The sequence below is a fragment of the Pteropus vampyrus genome, unplaced genomic scaffold (assembly GCF_000151845.1).
Source record: "Pteropus vampyrus isolate Shadow unplaced genomic scaffold, Pvam_2.0 Scaffold66, whole genome shotgun sequence".
Lineage (NCBI taxonomy): Eukaryota > Metazoa > Chordata > Mammalia > Chiroptera > Pteropodidae > Pteropus > Pteropus vampyrus.
This window is the reverse complement of record NW_011888847.1, coordinates 3,225,816-3,231,759: the sequence shown is the minus strand read 5'-3', so window position 1 is coordinate 3,231,759 and position 5,944 is coordinate 3,225,816. Positions and strand designations below refer to the sequence as shown.

At 43.8% G+C, this 5,944-nt stretch overlaps 1 long non-coding RNA gene across 1 annotated transcript; it reads right to left on the bottom strand.

Annotated features, from left to right (window-relative positions):
- Positions 1-3,676: 3,676 nt before the first annotated feature.
- On the bottom strand, positions 3,677-5,490 carry LOC111740614. Its single transcript, XR_002780693.1, has 2 exons — positions 5,091-5,490; positions 3,677-3,898 (listed from the first exon to the last, which is right to left on the bottom strand). It is a non-coding gene; the product is annotated as an uncharacterized LOC111740614 (long non-coding RNA).
- Positions 5,491-5,944: the final 454 nt, after the last annotated feature.

Below are 5,944 nucleotides of genomic sequence, written 5' to 3'. Positions count from 1 at the left end.
ACAAATATTTATAGAACACAAAATTGTACCTACTATGTCTAAGATACTGGAGAGTAAGTATGGAGATGAGTCACTGCGTCTCTAAACAGACTTTTCAGAGAAGTGGCAGAATTAAGACAGGTACCAAATACATAGATTGCAGTGCAGGCAGAGGTAAGAGCTGTAAAAGAAGTGAGGAGGAAGGGGAGGGAGTGTTCAGGAAGGAGAATCTACAGCTTCAGCTAAGAGAATAAAGACCTGGCCCATGGAGGTTTTGGGTCTCCCAGGAGGGAAGGATTTGCCACCCTGCATCACGTACTGGTTGCAACAGATCCTGTGAGTTTAACCAGTTCTGGTTTTACATTTATTATACCCACATGATTGATATCTGTGACAAAAAGAACCATTCCCTGCCCTGGAGCCCTAGTATCTTGATCCTGAAAGGTAAATTAGAAGTAGAACTGGATTAACCAAATGTCCAGAATGTGTTAGAGATGTGTAACCTAATCTGAACAGACATATCAGTCATTCTACTAATTGATAAGCTATCCAGAGGGAGCCTGCAGAAACAGCTGTTACACTTGGTACAGGTATCATAAAACCATATGCTGTAAATATATCCAATTGGTGTTAGGAGAGAAGATGCAAAACAGAGAAACAACAAAGTCCCTTTGTTTTAAAGACACATACCACCAAAACAACTTCAGAAGAACTCTATCAATATCATAGTCCTCTGAGAATTATTGTAAGTTTATGATGTCCTACTGCAGTGAAGACTATTAAATTCGGAACCAACAAATTAAAACAAACTTAGACCTTGGATTTTTTGTTTCCAAAGAATTAAAATATAATTGGAGTTATTACCAGTAAATGGCATTGCATTGGTTCCAGCACAACAATGTAGACAAATCAGTAAAATTAAATTAGGAAGTGAGAGTTGGATTTAGACCTCTAATCAGTGTTTTGATTATTAAAATTTTTTTTCTTGTATGACATGTCAGTTAACTTCTCGGTCTGTTTCCTCATTTAATGGAGGAATTTAATCATAATAAAGAATACGGGCCAGGTGATTGCTCAAATCCTGCAGGGTGTATGTAACAAAAGGTTTTACTTAGTTCTGTTGCGTCTAAATACCTCCTTAGTGCTGGCTTGGTTCTGAATCTCTTGAAGGACCTGCAGGTCCTATGAGATTGGACATATTGAGGAAAAGGAAAAAGTAGCTTAAGTGGCTGCTAGTTCTGATAATAGGCAGGATTCTCCATGTCATCTGAAGTGCTCTGTATGCAGTAGCCTAGGCCATTGATTATGATCACTGTGACCTCTAAATTACTACAGCACTTTCTGACCATGATATTTGTCTGTTATTTACTTTGAACTACCTTGAGTTATCTTTCTGCACCAGATATTTGAGGATAGGGTCTGTGTCAGTCTTCAGTCACCAAATATTCCAGGCTCCTCACCTCTGTGGATGGGAGATCTTCCCAGCCCCTTTGTGGTCAGGGGAGGGAGGCCACATGACTGGTTCTAGCTAACTAGTGAGCAGAGGTGATGGATAACAGTGACTACTTAAAAGTGGACTATTTAATTGCCCGAGTAAGACCTTCAGGAAATTTTGTTCTCTGCCTATGACCAGCTATGTTCCAGATAGTGTGACTTTTCTGTCAGCCTCTATACAAGATCGAGAATGGTGTTATGTGGACCAGAGCTTCTAGGCCACCCACCATGGACTTATAGCACACTTGAGAATAATCTTTGTTAATTTAAGACCTTGGAATTTGGAGACTTAATACAGCAGCAAATTCTGGCCCATCCAGACTCATAAAGGGTCATTGTGTCATCATCTGTTTCCTTTGTGCTCTAAATGACATGGCACTCAATACTGACTGCTAAATAAATAATTGAGTGAATTGCTCTTCCAATCTCCCCCAGTAGAGTAGGAATCATCCATAGATCTATTTGTCCTCCTTAGAGCACCTGCCCCAGGATCCTGGACATAGCAGGTACTTAGTAAAGACTCGTGGATTGATTCATGAACCTAAAAGTCCCAAGATGCAGGCCAATATCCAATATCAGGACCAAAGAAGATGTGGCATGTGATGTTATTTTCTATATGGTGCCTGAGGGAGTGAGGTGCATGGTCGAGATAACTGAGGAAGGAGGGGCACCAGGCCATCCCTTGCCCATATTCATCTTAAATCTCTACACTGTTCCATCTGATCCCTCCACCTCTGTGCGGGTGTAAGTGAAGCTTGGTCTCTGGGTCATTGCAACAGAGTTCAGAGAAGAGATAGGACCAAAATAAGAAGACATGCAGGCAGGTGCGAGCCAACAACAAAAGAGTAGGCCTGGTGTGGGGTTAGAAGTGAGGCTGGAACTCACGTTGGGGCTAGGCTGGGCAGGGCCACACTGACAAAACTCTGGAAGGTTTTTATGGAGCTGTACATTCTATCCTATGGCCCAGGTGGTTGAATTCTGTTCCACGGAACATGTGCGGAATGTCTGACAGATCCTGACCAGGCAGGCCTTTGCAGAAGCCATTAACATTCTGTAAATGGCAACGACCAGTACAGCAACAAGGACATGAATATTAATATGCTAGTCTAAGGTTCTGGCGCCTCCTCCCTGCTTCTTTTAGCCGATCTAAACAATATCCACAGACTGTTTCATTTTTTGATCAGATGGAGTATAAATCATCTTCAGATTTGGATCTTCTATCTCTCTAGCATCTGTTTTGGGGTGAGTCTTTTGGGGGGAAATTATAGAAGAGAAATATATCCATTTCCGCAAAATTGCTTTTTAAAAATATTAACTCCAGTTCTGCAGCTGCCACAATTTAGAATGATTAGTGTCTCTCAAGAAAAGAATTCAAACCCATTTGCGGGCTCTGTGAGGCCTTAATTATATGGTCCTACCCATTTCACGTTCTTTTACTGCCTGCCACATGCCAGGTACAGGTGGTCACTTACTCATTTCGAACAGCCATGCTCTCGCCTACCTGCACTCTGCACACTCTGTTCCCATTGCCAAAGCTCTTCTCTCTCCTTTTTGCCTCTGGAGGAACTCCTCCAGGAAAGCCTAGACCTTGTGGGTGGTGGACTCCCAGGCAACTCCAGGTGAAGGGCTGATCCTTCCTCTGTGCTCTCCAAGAGGCTGGTGCACTCCTACATCTACAGCAGCACTTATCACACTGCCCTGGGGACTCCTGCTTTTTCTGTCCTTTTCCCCATGACCACTAATTTTAAAAGGAAAGGAGCACCATCTTGGTCATCTTTTTCAAATCCTTATATCATTTTTCTTCCTTTCCTCTTCCTTGTCCCAAAGATCACAAAATGACTAAGCCATAGTTGGAACCCAAAGGGCTTTTTACTCAATGTCTATGCCAATGACTGTTCTGTCTTTCAGGACCATATGCAGGGGCCGAGAGAAGGATGACATAGACAATAATTATTGGTTGGAAATTTTCATTCTAAACATTCCTCCCTGCAAGGGCTTCCTTTTCCTTTTCACATGAAATCTGGAACAAAGAGTTATTTTAGACCACCCAGGTAAATTTAAGGGTTCTCTCTAAACAGCCTCATACCTGGTATCTCCATGGTGCTCCTGGAGAATACATATTTTCATTTAGCCAAGTTTGAGAGGATGGAGATTAAGAGATTTGTTTAGAAATGAAGATGAAATAAAGGCAGGAAATCAGCAATGTTTGCATATAAAGTACCAGCATTCTTTCTTTTTATTTAAATGTTCATCCAATACAAAACAGGCAGTTTGTCCAAGTCTTGTAGTTACACTCCCCCACCACCCAAGATAGAAAGACTTGTCATTGAAAAGAGAGGTCGCACTGGTATTGGTTGTACCTGAGAATTGCAGTCTGATTATTCACAAGCAGTCTGTTAAGAGGCCGATGCTGTCTTCCTGAAACCTTCCTCAGATTAAAAGGAAACAGCATTGGAAATTTGTAGATTATTGGTTTTAAGACTGCCTACTTACTGGCAACAGACCTTATTTAATCTATTTGAGAGCCTTGCCTGGAATGGGAGAGTATATGATCTCATGCAAAAAGTTCAAGTTCAGCGTATCCATAATTCTAAACTCATCTCCTGTTTAACACATTGAAGGATTTTGGCCAATGTTTTTCAATCTCTATGTTTGCATAGTAAGATAGATCTCACTCAGAGAAAGAGTAGGTGTGAAACGCAGATCACTCAAGGATCCTTAACTTCATGAAATCCTTGCCTTTCTAGACTTCCCAACAGAGTCGGGGCTACAGTGAATCAAATGCACCACTCGTCTTGGGTACAAAATTTCAGGGGTGCCAATAAACTCAGCAATACAAATAATATTTTAATGCAATATTTAAAATTAGGATGTTATGTTCGTGCTGGATTTTTACATTACTTTTGATTTTTAAAAAATATTGCATTAAAATATTTATCTTGATTATTGAGTTTATTGTTACCCTTTAAGTTTTGCCTCTTCGTCAAGTATCTCATTCATTTCATTATAGTGCTGGCCCTGCTTCCCAAATGCATTTTCAGAAGATAAAGCCATATTCACCATTGCCTTCCATCACATGCCCCGTGAAGGAAGGGAAAGTTTAAGAACAGAATGGTGGAAATAAAAAGCAAAGAGCAAAAAAGTTCTGATGATCGAATAAATAAAAATTAAATAGCATTGAGACATCCCACTTGTGCTTTGTTAAACAAACATGTTTTCAAATATAATCTCCAGCTGATGAGGGTGGTCAAGCAAAGGCATAACTTTTATATCCTGTCTATCCTGTCTAAGCCTGCATTTTAGCACTCCTACTCAGCTGTCCCATTCAGTAGGTTGAGAGTAGAATTAGAGAAATTACTTGTAAACTCTGGGAGAGCAGCGACTGCAGGCATTAGGAGACAGAGGATCTGCTACAGTCTGCTGCCTTGGAACTTTTCTGATAATTTTTGCTACCTGTGTGCTGCACTAGTTATCATACTGTTCCAGGGGACTGCCTCCTTCCTTTCCTTAAGCCACAGGCAATGATAACCTTTTCCCACTGAGAAAAAGTGATCCAGAGGTGGGTTTTACATTTTGTTTTACACTATCCAGTCCCGCCAGATAAACACTCAGCTTACCACAATTCCTACGAACTCCCTAACTTGACTTGGCACACGAGTGAGGGCCGAGGTTTTCTTTTCCCATTTGCACAACCCCCCTTCGCAGGTTACGGAGATGACCTCTTCCAGGCGCAGTCCTTCGAGTATTCCAGCCAGGGCAGCGCCGGGGCCCTCGGCGCTCTCCGCCCCGCCTTCCCAGGTCCGCGTCCCCCGGCGCGGGGCCGTCCCTCGCGGGGCCGCCTTCCCGGTCCCCGTCTCCCGGCGAAGGAAATTCTTCCCCAGCAGCCCAGGGCTCGCCTCACGTGACCAGCCGCCGCGGCGGCTGCCAGAGAGAGTTTAAAGGTTACGGAGGAAATTAGCACGGACACAGCCACTCACCCGTCCCCCCACCCCCCACCGCCCGAAGCGCGCGCCCCGTTTTCCCGCAGCTCGGACAGATGCTGTCAATGCGCTGATCAGAGCCATGTCCCCCAAAACGGTACAGACAAGGTCCAGAGTAAATATGAAGTCACTTTGTAAAAAATAAACAAATGGAGCCGTGGTCTACTAAGCTTTCAGTTGTCAACAAGTTCTCGCAGCCTGAGAAGTCCAGGACAGATCTCAAAGGGGAGATGGCCCCAAAGAAACAAAAAAGAGAATAAATGTGTAAAAACACACACCGAGCTTTGCACGCCCCTCCCTGTACCCCTCCCCCACCACCGCGGAGCCCAGCGACTCTGGACAGAATGACAGACAGACCGGCCAATACTCCGCGGGCTGCCCTCGCCTGCCGCAGCCCAAGTGAGGGTGGGGCTAGGGGAGGGTCCCGAGTCTTCTCCAGCCGTGCGACCCCCGCCACTCCCCCACCCGCTGTTCCAAAAGACACTGTTGGC